Genomic DNA, 14,685 nt, shown 5'->3' with positions numbered 1-14,685 from the left:
GTGCAAATAGTTTACAAATGTTTTTGCACATTAAAACTAGGGCCTAGTAATGAAGTCATAAAGTGCAATTAACTATTACAGAGCCTTTGGGAATGGGTGGCATACTAATACAGTACATAAATAAATATACTATTAAAGAGCAAATGAACAGCGATGCCTTCCCCAGCCATTTATAGGATGAAAAGAGGAAGCAAGCCTAACCACATTGGGGAGAAAGCTCCATAATAAGGAAGCTGCTACAGAAAAGGCCCTGCATCCTTCCAAAGATTGGATAAGCAAAGTGATGCGTTTCCTGTTTTTCAGGGATAGCCCTAAGGAGCAGAATAGGGAATTCACTCAAATGTGGAATGGAGAAACAAAATAAGAAAAAGAAAGAGAAAAAGAAAATATCCTCAGAATTATGTTTGCTCTTTTAGGTGAACATATGGATGGCATATTTCAGCCCATACGATGATACAGTATAAATTAAGCTTCAGAAGAGGAATGAAGTTCATAGTTCATTTTTAGTACATTTCCTTGTGAGAATATTTTAAAATCCAGAACATATTATTTTGAGAGTGGTTTTTTTTAAAGATTCTATGTAGTATCTTAATAATTTTTAAATCAAATTGTTAAGATTGGACCTGCAAAGCAATGTTTCTGTGAATCTACTAACACAAGACTCAGTGGAGAAAATGTTGAATATACCAATATTACTGAAGAAGAGAAACAGTATGCTCTGTATAATTTCTCTCAATACTGAAGCTTAAAAAGATTATGAGCCAAAGATCCTTGCATGAAAATACAAATCAAAAGAAAGGCAGATCAGAATCCATTTCACTCCATACATAAGACCTGATATGGTCTAGAACTGCTTTTCAAACAATATTAAGAATCTGAGTATCAGCCAGGAGAGGACCAGGTGAGTACATTGTCCCCATCTCAGTCTGATTCATCCCAGCCAGCAATTGCTTAAAAGCAGACATATAACTGATAACTCTCCTTCATTGATATAACTGATGACCCTTTTGAGGAAGTCTATTGAATACAGAATATGAATATTTCTGATTCTGAAAAATTAGTGGGCAGTATCCTGACAACGCTGAGGTACAACAATTAGGAGGGGTGGATTTCATCTGGGGTGGAGGAAACAATATTCAATTGTTTACTGAATTCAGATAATACAAGTTACTAAAGCCAAAATTTCTTAAGTTCTTCTCATGGCCATGTTAGAGGAAGTGTGCTTGTGTATGGGTGAGTGAGATAGATGCTGCTACAGTAACCATGTAAGACCCAAATAAAAGTAAGATCTGACCAGAACAATGTTCCAAAATGTATTTATTTTCTGCAAGCAGTTCTTCAAAATTGGTAAGGAGGCATCTGCTGCTGCTGAATTAAGTATATAGGCCATTGCTGGAGGCATGACTATCAATTGCAGGGACCAGTAATTTGCTCTCCCATGGAAGTTCTTATTTAAAATATGTTTAAATATGCCTGGGTTAACATGGAGTCAATAGTTATATCAATGAATCACATTGCTAATCTTACCCATGGGAGGAATATCTTCTTGGTGAGGACCTTAAACACTGGTAAGAACATAAATTAATGAATACTTCTGTTAATAGAGAACTTAATATTATGACATAGTTGTGCCATAACAACAGTGTGAAGAAAACACACTGGCAGCATATGCACATGGTCATATTCTTTGATAGGATTAATAAGATCACATTCAGCATGTGACTATGTCACTATTGGTAAACAAAGTTTTCCTCTGCTTTCACTTCAATTTGGTTGTGAACTCACAACTGATAGCCTCACCAAAAAAATGATATACAAAGGTACTTTTCTGTTCATATAAACATTTCTAGGCCAGATTGATAATAATAGATTCTAAATAAGAAATGTTTTGGTCTTCCATTTCAAAGAAATGTTTCACAACATTTCTCTATGCATTTCATGGCAGGCTAGTGATCCACTGATTTTTTTTTCTCCAGAGATCATGCAGTAGGACTAATACCCTGAATCTTCCTCCCTGTAACAGTTAATGATTGCTTTACAACCTGTGCTCAAAATGCATAAAAAGGTAGCGTGCTTCTGTGCTATATATGTGGCAGTATTGCATACTTCTTGTCTCCTAAACCACTGAAAGACCATAGACAATTTTAAAGATGCACATCTCAATGCTGGGTCATTAGTTCAAGGCACTCTTGGTCATCAAAGATTTGCATCCAAGGAGGAGACTGAGTACTTGAAACTTAAGTGTGGTGAACTTCCTGTTTTCTTACCGCCAGCTAGCCCGAGCAATTTTGCAAAAAAACGATTTGCACAAATTGTAACATCAAACATGTGACAGGGTGGATCCCTGGCTTCTCATATCCAGCAGCTTCAATCAGTCAAAGGAGACAGAGAAAGAATCCCGAGGATTGCAAATGGAGGAAATCTGGTGGGCAGGAGGATGCTAGATAAACACCAGTTTTAAAAATCAGTCAACACATTGCTGGGATAGAGCTGTTTCTATTTGGGTGCAGAGAAAGGGGAGAACTTTCAGAAAAGGCATTCTAACAAAAGAAGTAGCCCTTTTCTGAAGTCCTAGAGCTGGGAAAATTACAGGTCTGACATATGTTTGGCAATCAGATAATTCAAGCTCAACTTCCTTCCTTTAAAACAGAAATGGGAATTCAATTTCATCATCACGGGCAAGTTGGCTTGGAGCAAATGCTTGTGGGCCAACAGTTCAGTTGGGGAGCAGAGACAGCCCAGGCAAAAACAAGTATTGCCATATCCCAAACAAAGGATGGGCAAACCACTCAGCATATTTGCCTATACCCACACAATCAGCTCTCTTCTAGTCTTCTGGTAGTTTCCCAGTGCTCCAGGATCTTCAGTGGTTCTGAGATCACGTCTGCCAGTTCCTTGAGAACTTTGGGGTATATAATCCATCTGGTCCTGGTGATTTGAACTCGTCTAGGCTGGACAGGTGTTCACTTACCATTTTCTTGCCTATCTTAACTTGCGTTTCTATTCTGTTTTTTATGGCACTGGGTTTGGTAGGTTGGACTGTTTTTTCCCTTTGTGTAAAGACAGATGCAAAAAATGAGTTAAATAGTTCTGCTTTCTCCCTGTTGCTTGTCACCTTCTTGCCACTTTCCCCCACTAAGGGACCGATCATTTCCTTAACTTTTTTCTTGTTTTTTATACCATTTCAGACAAACCGCTGTCCAGTCTCTTCTTAAAAACTTCCAGTGTTGGAGCATTCACTGCTTCTGGAGGCAAGTTGTTCCATTGATTAATTGTTTTAACTCTACATATGTGTTGTCTGCATGTTATCACAATCGCAAAGGGCAGAAGCCACTGGATAACCCATTTGTTCAGAGTGTCTCTGGATCTTATTGTACCCATGCACAGTCTACTCAACAATTTCCATACTTCCCACTTTTGCCAAACCAAGGTGCCAGTTCCTCTATTGGCTCCATCCAGTGTTGGTTCTTTGCAGCTTTCCATAGGGCATAGGTCATCTCTGCTTTTAAATTCTTCAAAAACCTTTCTATTGAAGCATTTCTTTAAGATCCTAGAGTGCCATATATAGTACTTTATCCTTTTTTTAAAAAAATCTTGTGAGTGAGAGAGCATAGAGATTTCACTTTCTCCTTAGCCCATGACCTGTACAGGCCACCCACTGGTTTCTGAGAATAAGATGAGAAGACGTCATCCTCTCACTTCTGCCCCTTTGTAAATGCACCCGCACGATTTCCCGTTTCACCCCATTCCTTTGATGTCCAGCTTCAATTCAAACCAGCTGTTTCCTAACCTGAGCTGTCTTATGCCCTTCAGAGTGGACGGTCTCCAAAAACCTTGTTCCAATTCTAACAGCAGCCTCAGCTCCATTGGCTGCAGGGTTCAGAAAGGCCTTCCTCTCCAGCAGCTGGTCGCTGTCCTGTGCAGCCATTTCATTCTAAGCTTTTAGGAGGTGGCTGTGGTTTGTTTTAGAGCAGTGATGGCAAACCTTTTGGGTGTGTCAGAAATTCAGAAAATGCCTATGTTGGCATCTCTCTCTCTCTCTCTCTTTCTTCTTCCCATCTAATCACCGTGGACAGCGGCACTTGATGGCTGTGCTGAAGCTAGCCTAAAATCGAGGCTTGGGCTTTGACTTCAAAGTTAGTGTCACCCTTGCCACTCAGAAAGGCCCTCATGCTGTTTCCCAAGGTGTGCAAATCTTGGGGGACAGTGTAATTGCCCCTGCAGTTCAATGTTTTCCAAGATCTGTCTCACACCACTTACCATCAAGTAGTGTTCTCTTTGTTCTGTACCAGCCTGCTACCGGCCTTGCAGAAAGGCAACCCCTGTACAAACGGCAGAGGCTGGAATACGTCTGCCAAATTTATTACACAAACAAACAACAAAACATGAAACAAGATACCGGAGCTTTGATCCTCTATCGGAGCGGTTGCTTTCAGCAAACCAGCCCTCCCCCAAACACTCCCTTTATAAGAGTTCAGGGCGTGGCCTCTCTTTGCCTCCTTCCGAGAAGTCCCACAGCCTTTCTCTGCTTGCTCCTACTTGACTGCCTCCTGCGTCGGGCGTCCTTGAACAGGGCCAGCTGTGGGTCATCTTCATCCACACTGTCGGGCTCACACAGCTGGGTCTCCACCAAGTAAGAGGGGCCTGGCTGGGGGCTCTGCGGAGCCTCCAAGCCATCATCAGCAAGTTCTTCTTCAACACCCCCCTCCTCCCCCTCATCTGAGTCATCCGAGTCATCCGACCCAACTGCCGAACCCACAGGCTGACCCTGAATCACAACACTCTTTCTGTTGACAGGTCCCCTGCAGCCTAGCTAAGGCTGCTCAAGGTCACACAAGACCTTTGTCCTTGAAGCGGCTTTGGAGGATGTTCTTTTGCAGCCTCTGCAGCCTCTAAAAGCCATGCCAAAACATGCCTTGTTTTCGTGAAATTTTTGGAGGCCCTGGAGGCTGCATGAGAGCAAGTTCTCTTGTGCGACTTTCAGAAGCTGCATGAGAAGACATCTGTTTCTCACATGGCCCCTGCAGTCTCCAAAAGTTGTGTGAGAATGGGGAGTGCTTTTGAGAATAGTTATTGTCGAGTCTTGGTGAACACTGGCGTGCCACCCGAAAAGTGGTGATGTGTCACCTTTGACTACATGTCATAGGTTCACCCTCACTGGTTTTAGAGTCCTGAGATAGAATCCCATTTAGTCAATGAAACCTATGCTCCATTCAGCCTTACATTTCCCAAAGGGCAGTCATCCTTTCGGTTCTGGACATGGCTCTCCTTGCTTTCCTATGCCCTCCCCACACAATATTGCAACTCTTTCCTTTTCTGTAACATTGCAAAACACAATTCATTTGCAATGTAGGAATTTTGCTATTTTATTTCACTGAAGCCCATCTGTCAGCTCTTACTTGCTACTAAGTTCCTATGGACCTATATAGGAAAGGCATAGCGAGCTGTTCTACGGTATATTGCTTTGATTCTATTGTAGCATTTTAAAATTTCTTGCACTTGACGACCACGTAGCCTTTACTGTACTTGCTTTGAGGTACAAGAACTGCAAGACGCAAAAGGGATGTGTGGGATAATACCAAGACTTGCAATAATGCAAGGGTACAGATAAATTCTCTAGGTTTGTTTGGCAATGGCTAAAGAAACCAATGGAAATATTCTACATTTATCCCACATTGTGTAGGTTTGCTATATTAAGCATTGCTGGTTATGGAGTTCAGTATTTTCTGATTTGTTATGCTGAAGTAATGTGGACAGATATAAAGAGGAATTCCTTACATCATATGAAATCCCTTTGAATGCCTTTTTTTCATTCATGCAAAGCATTGGTCAAGGTTATGTTCTAAATAAATCCCTACCCATTAGTTTTCTGAATTTGATAACTATTACAAATAAGGTTGGTAGTAAACAGCTAAACAGCTGGTTTCTTAAATAATAGACTGACTTGCTGGATCAACACAGAACTCACTGCAACCTCAGGCTTTATGGATATTAAGTTGTTTTTTTCCCCAGCACATTGCTCAAGGATTCCGTTCAGGGTTCCAATGTGATTATAAGGGATTGTATTTCTACACCTGTCCATAATTTGTTCTGGCCATTCTCATAAACAACAGTAATGCCATTTCCTTTCTCCTTCCCCAAATATCTTGACCTGTGTGGCTTTCACAAATACTTTTTATCAGTATTTATTTAAGGCTGTGTAGGGAAATCTGTTTGTCTCTTTAGATTGTTCCAGTATTAGAGATAGGAACGGAGAAGAAATCCATCACAGATTTCCTTTATATCAAAATGTTCTGATCTGCCAAGCTTTGCATAAGATAATAATTCATTGATTTTTTTATCTGAACTACCAAATGTATTTATTGTATAGTGCTAAAGGAAGACTTGCCATTCCCTCTATCCAGGAGTAATTATGCAATCTTAGAAGTCACTCATTTAATTAAGGCTGTATACCACCTCCACACATTCCAGCTTAATATGATACAAGCTACACCAACCAGCATTTTAGGGCTTTTCCCTGAAACTTCTTCTTACAGTTATAACCCACTGGAGTTTTACTGAATATATAATCTGAATAATTCTGGAGAACTAAGACATTTCTGCACTATAATGAGAGGTTTTCGTTTATTTATTTATTTATTTATTGGCCACCCATCTTACCATAGGGCAACTCTGGGTGGTTTACAGTTACATATAAGCTAAAACGTAAACCATTAAAATCAAACATTAAAACCAAAGACGCATAGGGATGGCGGGGGTGGAATTGGGAGGTGGGATCTGTTATTATTCAATCAACCACTCCATCTGTTATTATTCAATCAACCCCTCCATTGTGCCATTTCCCCCCTGGGGCCCCAAGCTGACTGGCAGAGCCACATATTTAGGCGCTTATGAAAAGATAGGAGGGTTGAGCCCAACCTCACATCGGGGGGTGGGGGGCAGGATGTTCCAGAAGGCAGAAGTAACAGCGGAGAAGGCCCTCCTCCTACACCCGGCAACTGGAATAATCGGGCTGACAGGACCTGCAGCACATCTCTCTGCTGGCAAGAGTGGTATGGGCCGATCCCGGTGGGGTGAGATGGTCCCTCAAGTAACCTGATCCCATACCATGATGGGCTTTAAAGGTGACTGTCAAGACCATGAATTACACCCAGCAGCAGACTGGTTATGAATGCAGCTCACGGAGCAGTGGTGTAACAAGGTCAGTTGGAGGTAATAAAAGGAATTGCATGGTTACTGGTCTTCTTCTAGGCAAACTTCAGTAACATTTTCCTTAGTTATCCAGAAAGGAGAATAAAGAAGGAAGACTTCAGCAACATTAATTGTGCATTTCTTTCCGGCAAAATCTTAATACCGCAACATAGGTCACTTTGGAGATGTCTGCCTCTTCCAAACTGAAGTGAATCTTTCTTGAAATGGTCCAAAGTGAACCAGATTAGTCTGAGGGCAGATTCATACTTTCTTTTTGCCCCAAGGCCAGTATGGACTGGCCACCAATTCCTTACTGGAGGAATAGATAACATATTCTCTTATCCACTCCCAATTCATTGCAACTGCACCTCATACCTGTTTTTTCTAGCTTTCATTCAAAACTGTTACTTTCCAACCTGTTGTGTCTTAAGCTCTTTAAAATAGATAGTTTGAAGCACTTATGCCATTCTAGTTGAAGCCTCAGCTATGACTGGTTGCTGGCATGTTTCCACTCCTCCAGTAATTGATCATTGTCCTGGGCAGTCATGTCATTTGGGCTGCTGAGATTCAATATTCTCTGTTGTTCAGCAGTTCCATTTTTAAACTTACTTTGTGGTTGATCCAACAATCAACTGTTGAGTCTTTTTTTCGGCCTGTATTTTCCCAATCTCTCTACAGTTTTTCCCCCCCATTCAATTCATCCTTACATCTCTGTGGGCTATCTTTTGATTTATGCCAGGCTTGGTGAAGAATTTCCCCCCCTTTTTCCCCCCACTCTGGGCACACACTACTGAAAATAGAGCCTTGGTGGAGCATGCTCTACCTTAATGCCTCCTTAAGCAACACCAGCTGCCTGCAATTAGTGCAGGTTCGAGTCCCACCAGGCTCAAGGTTGACTCAGCCTTCCATCCTTCCGAGGTAGGTAAAATGAGGACCCAGATTGTTGGGGGCAATTAAGCTGACTTTGTAATAATGCCGCTTGGGGTGTGTGTGTGTGAAAGCCCTAATGAGCAGGCATATACATAGAATGAAGGCTACTGCTAAGCACATTGATTTGTGCTTTAAATTGTAAGCCGCCCTGAGTCTTCGGAGAAGGGCGGGATATAAATGGGATTAAAATAAAAAAAAAAATAAAAAATATCCTCCCCCCCACCAGTTCCTGTCCCTGTCCCTTTCCCTTTCACCCCCTTTCCCTTTCCCTCTCTTTCTCCCTCTCCCTCTCCCCCTCTCTCTTCCTTTCTCCTCTCCCTCTTCCATTTCCATTTCCCTTTCCTCTTTTCCCTTTTCTTTTTGAACTTTTAAGTTGCAGTGTAGGCAGATTGGAATGAAGTTAAAAGGTTTCAGTTAACGTTGAAGCAGCTTCTGTGAAGCTGAACCATCGTTTTTTTCTTTGCTGAAAAGTTTCCACGGCCTACGGTGGAACATCAGAATGAAGGAACATCTGGTTTCCTTTGCCTTAAATCATTACAGCATCAAAACAATGGTGGCACAATGAAGGGGCAGAGGAGAAAGAAAGGGCATGTATTTGTGTTCCCTTGGGAAGGGTTTATGAAGGCATCCATGTGTGTGAAGATCTGAAAAAGGAAAAGAGAAGTATAAGGACTATTGAGGAATGGAACAATCCCATAAAGGAAAAGGCAAGCATTGGTACACTGATCTACTCACAGCCAGCCGGTATGAAAGGCAAAAAGCCAGAGAAAGACCAATTATGGCCTGTAATGGCCATAAACTGGACTGAGCACTGGCCCCAGCCCCGTTGTTAAACCAAGCTGCAATTTCGAAAGCGGGCTTCCAGAAGAGCCAGGAGCAGAATGGGAAATGAGCAGGTGAGGTTGCTGTGTGATTGTTAGTCTTGTTGTCGTGTCTGACTCTTTGTGACCCTATGGACCATAGCATGCCAGGCCCCACACCAGGTGCTCCACTGTTTCCTGTAGTCTGCCCAAACTCATACCTACTGCATTGATGACACTGCCTAACCACCTCTGCCATCCCTTTTGCCTTCAATCTTTCTCAACATCTTTTTCAAGGAGTCCTCTCTTCTCATTCGGTGGCCAGAGTATTTGAGCTTCAGCTTCAGTATCTGTCCTTCCAAAGAACAACCAGGGTTGATTTCTTTTAGGATTGGCTGATTTGAACTGCTTGCGGTCTGAGGGACCCTCAAGAGTGTTCTCCAGCACCATAATTCGAAAGCATCAATTCTTTGGCGCTCAGCATTCCTTATGATCCAACTCTCACAGCCATATATTCCTATTGGGAAAAACCACAACTTTGACTATATGCTGTGTGGACTTGCTTTAATCCAGACATGTCAAACACAAGGCCCGGGGGCCAGATCCGGCCCGCGAAGTAGTTTCATGTGGCCCGCGAAGCCATCCTGGAAACAGTGAGGGAACGGCCCCCACTGCCTTGGCCCTGGCCCAGAGACCCTCCTTCTGCCAGAGACCCTCAGATCTGTCCCACTCCTGCCCAGGCCCCCATAGGCACCCTTGATGCGAACGATGTAGAGCTGGCCACGCCCACCCAGTAGGCCATACACACACTAGCCACGCCCACCCAGTAGGCCACACCCACCCAGGCCACACCCACCTGGCCCCCTGAGGGCAACCACAATGCTGATGCGGCCCTCAATGAAATTGAGTTTGACACCCCTGCTTTAATCCTTCACATTCCCTTTGGAATTTCATAAGACCTTGTGGAAGATTTAGCTTTTTCCCAAAGGTTTTGTTAGATGAAGAGGGAAAAAAGCATCCTTCTGAAAAACTGTCAAAGACTATCCTATCCTTCATTCTCCATTTTAAATAACTTAACTCTCCTTATTTAACTTATATGCAGAGCACATCATGAGAAAGGCAGGGCTAGATGAATCAAAAGTTGGAATTAAGATTGCCGGAAGAAACATCAACAACCTAAGATATGCAGATGATACCACTCTAATGGCAGAAAGTGAAGAACTAAAGAGCTTCTTATTGCGAGTGAAGAAGGAGAGTGCAAAACTTGGGTTGAAACTAAACATTTAGAAAACCAAGATCATGGCATCTGGCCCTCTCAATTCTTGGCAAATAGATGGGGAAGAAATGGAGGTAGTGACAGATTTTATTTTCCTGGGCTCCAAGATCACTGCAGATGGGGACTGTAGCCAAGAAATTAAAAGACGCTTGCTCCTGGAGAGGAAAGCCATGGCAAATCTAGACAGCACACTAAAAAGCAGAGACATCACCCTGCCAACAAAAGTGCGTATAGTGAAGACTGGTCTTTCCAGTTGCAATGTATGGCTGTGAAAGTTGGACCATAAGAAAGGCTGAGTGCCAAAGAATTGAGGCCTTTGAAGTATGGTGCTGGAGAAGACTCCTGCAAATCTCTTGGACTGCAAGGTGATCAAACCGGTCAGTCGTAGAGGAGATCAACCCTGACTGCTCTTTAGAAGGCCAGATCCTGAAGCTAAAACTCAAATACTTTGGCCACCTAATAAGAAGGAAGGACTCACTGGAGAAGAGCCTAATGCTGGGAAAGATTGAGGGCAATAGAAGAAGGGGACAACAGAGAATGAGGTGGCTGGATGGAGTCACTGAAGCAGTAGGCGTGAGCTTAAATGGACTCCAGAAGATGGTAGAGGACAGGAAGGCCTGGAGGAACGTTGTCCATAGGGTCATGATGGGTCGGACACGACTTCGCAACTAACAACAACTCTCCTTAGAGCAGACATGTCAAACTTGCGACGTCACGTGACATCGTGCGATGTATTGGAGCTTTTTCCCCATTGCTGGCAATGGGGTGTGTGCGGTTTCCTCGTGACGTGTCTGGCAGTTTGACACCCCTGCCTTAGTGGTAGATCAATTGTCATTCTGTACTAGGTTCCCCTTTTCAATATTCGTGACTTTTTAATATGGAAAGTAGCAAATCAACACACAAACACTCCTCTCCGCACCAGAAGCTATAGGTGTGAGGTAAAACGTTCTCACATCTAAACACATCCCAGAGGCCTGACTACTATTTCATAATTTCATACTTCATAATTTGAAGTATGCCACTGCTCATTCTAGATGTCTGATTCCAAAAGGAAAACACACACACAAACAAACTGTGGCATATAAAGTTGTCATCCAGAAGTGATTTGTACATGTTCCATTCTTACAGTAATAATGATAGTGTTTTGGAAAGCTGGCCTTCTTATCAAGACATAAACAATAACACAAGTGAGAACATAGTAGCTTTGAGTACTCCTCAGTTCCAGGTGGCAGTTTATTTGTATTTTGTTTATACTTCTTGAATAAAACTTGCTGCACTTGTTGAGAACATACCTGAGTCATTTGTCCTGAGCAACACAAAACAACTTAAAAAAACCCAAACTGCTGTTTTTTTTTAAAGTTCTTAATTTTATGCAGACTCATCTCAAATAGTGTAAATATCAAGTCAAATTCTGAGTGGAACTTAAATAGCTGACAAACTTTTCCACACTTCAGACCTGAGCTGTTTGTCTCTTTCTCCTCTGCCTCCTCTCCCCAAATAAACTCACTGAAAATGAAGTTGGTTTCTAAGTTTCAGGCCTTTTCTTTGCTTCAATCACACTGAAGATTTGATGTTCTGTCCAGGCCACGTTTCTCTACTGATTGGCAGATCACCTTGCCTGCTGAAGTGGGGAAGAAGGGAGTGAGGGAAAGAATTATTTTTTTTACCATTTTTCCTGTCCTGAAGGTGCTTTGCAAAAAGGCAGCTGGACTGTCTTGGGGTTTTTTCCCCCCCTTGGAAACATTTCGCTTCTCATCCAAGAAGCTTCTTCAGTTCTGACTGAATGATGATGATAACTTTATTGTCACTTTGAATGTATACCAATCGGCATACATCAAAATGAAATTTCGTTGCATACAGCTCTCAAAGGGTCACCACCTCCGATATACACTCCTTGTTCGGGGCCCGCTCAAATTTTACATTGTCCATTTTAGTCTCTAGGGAGTGAACGATGGCAAACAGGACAGATGGAAATGGGGCTCCATGTGGATTAGCCCTCAAATTCGCTTGTACTCTGACAACCTCGCTTCTTTCCTTTTTCTGATGCTGACTCTTCCACCCTTTCCTTAAAGAGGCCTTGCTTCTTTTCGCCCCTGGAGCACGCTGCTGCCACCGCCACCAACTCCTCCGAAAGCCTCTCTCTCTTCCTCTGGGCCTGCCGACAGCCTCATCCAGTTCCTTCGCTCCATAAGCTCCGGGACCTCTCCTCCTTTGCCTCCTCTGGAAACAGCCCTGATTTGCAGTAGAATCCATCACTGGGCCAGCAGTCAGATCTTGCTGCTGGCAGAACAAATTCAAACAGCGCCAACGACTTTTAATGGTCTCACCAACAGTTCCAAAACAACTAGAAACTCGCCATGCCAGCAAAGATTGGTGGGGAATGGAAGGATTTATATTCTTTGTATTCATCTGGTTGTAAGCACTCTGAAGGTCGGTCATTAGCTCTCTGACAGTCACTCTTTTGAAGACAGCAAAGTCCACATCCTGGACAGAGAGGAACACTGGTTTGAAAGGGGTCAAAGAGGCCATTTATTTGGCACTCACAGGCAATTCCATCCACAGACACATTGACCTACAACTAGCCTACAAACGAATATACGAATGTGCACAGAACACACATGTTTTTAAAAGTTTGGCCATTTAGTAATACAGGTAGTCCTCAACGTATGACCACAACTGAACCCAAAATTTATGTTCTGAGGTGAGAAATTTATTAAGTGAGTTTTGCCCCATTTTATCACTTTTCTTGCCACATTTGTTAAGGGAATCACTGCAGTTGTTAAATTAGTAACAAAGTTGTTAAGTGAATCTGGCTTCCCCATTGACTTTGCTTGTCAAAGGGTGACCCTGGGACACTGCAACCGTCATAAATGTGAGTCAGTTGTCAAGCATCTGAATGTGAATCATGTGACCATGGGGATGCTGCAACGATCATAAGCGTGAAAAATGTTTTTTTCCGGTACCGTTGTAACTTCCAACAATCACTAAGCGAACTATTTTAAGTCGAGGACTACCTGTATTACATTTTCCATATTTTATGTTTGTTAACTTGAGCTGTGTTCCGCAATACAATTCTAATTTCAAACACCTGTTAATAAAGTAATGAATAATGGTGAGAACTAAAGAAAATTTTGAATGGTGGCACACATGTGGTCCACGATATTACACTTTGATAGAAAATATCCCCGTGTCTATAATTGCTTCTGGATGGCATTCAGGTATTCTGGATACTATTCAATTTATCTTCAGATGAGCTGAAAGCCGCCTCATAGAATACTGAGCAATCATACTTCAGGCTGGCAGGGAGGATTACAAATACAAGAGCACCCCTTTTTAGACTAGACCAACAATTCATCAAGAACCACATGTCTCAGGCTTCATTCATATCAGCCAGACTTGTAAACTGAATGCAGTTTCTCTCTCACAGCCCAGTATCAACCATGTGCTTCATAAGTGAGCCCACACAGATCTGACAGATTGGGATATGAAGCCAGTACTAGATTGGAAAGGAAATTGAAAAAAAAATGTCTGACACACCCTCCTTATATAGACAAGTTAAGCAACATTAACCAATTAACAGCTCTTGCTAAATGTCATTCTATTCAAATCAGCCTTAGGTAATAAGACAGTCATGCTAAGGAAGCAGCATTCAGTTAATCCACAGTGGCATAAATGCTTTATTGTATTTTATTGTTTTATTTAGCTATGCACTGGTTATTGACCAAAATGATTTTTTTATTTTCTTCTCAGTCAGTCAAAGTTTGTGAATGCTCATCTTCTCATTGTTCTACTTCTTCTCCCTTTATTAGGCTCACCATCAAACCCAATAAGCTTTCTTTAAAAAAAATTCTTGGAGGGCTCTGGTGATCATTGATATGCCAACCCGCTTGTGGGGATGAGCAAACAAATTATGGATAAAATTAAACTACAACTGAAGATTTGTGGAGTAGTATGCTCATCAGTCTGGCAGTGGCCTTGGGTGGTCAAATAGTTGCCATAGATGGGGGTGCTTTTCTGCTCTTTCAGCTGATGCTCCGAATAGACTGGTCACAGTAACACATGCTTATGTCATCTCCCAATTAGACTGTACAATCTTTATGGATTTGCCATGGAAAAGTATTTAGAAGTCATAGCAATCAAATTGTTGCTTTTTGCATTTCTTTTTTTACCACCTTGTGGTTAAGTAACATGGGAAGAAGTTTGCATAGCTGCCATTTGTTTTTTTCTTAAAGATCTCGGCTTTAAATGTATTTATTATTCAAAGAACTAATTGAGTTTCAAAGATATTGCGAGAGTCAACATATAGGCGGAGTCTCCATATTACCAAAGGGTGCCTTCTCTGACATCAGAGGGTCTGGTGTAAACCCGGCAGTCACATGATGCTCTCCCTTCCCTCACTCCATCCCATATGAATTTCTGAAAGGGAGATGAGAGGCTTAGGAAAAGAAAGAGGGGGAGGAGAAGAAGGAGGGGGAGGAGGAAGAGGAA

Source organism: Vipera berus (assembly GCF_964194415.1).
Source record: "Vipera berus genome assembly, chromosome: 1".
NCBI classification, from domain to species: domain Eukaryota; kingdom Metazoa; phylum Chordata; class Lepidosauria; order Squamata; family Viperidae; genus Vipera; species Vipera berus.
Note: the sequence above shows the minus strand (reverse complement) of the source record.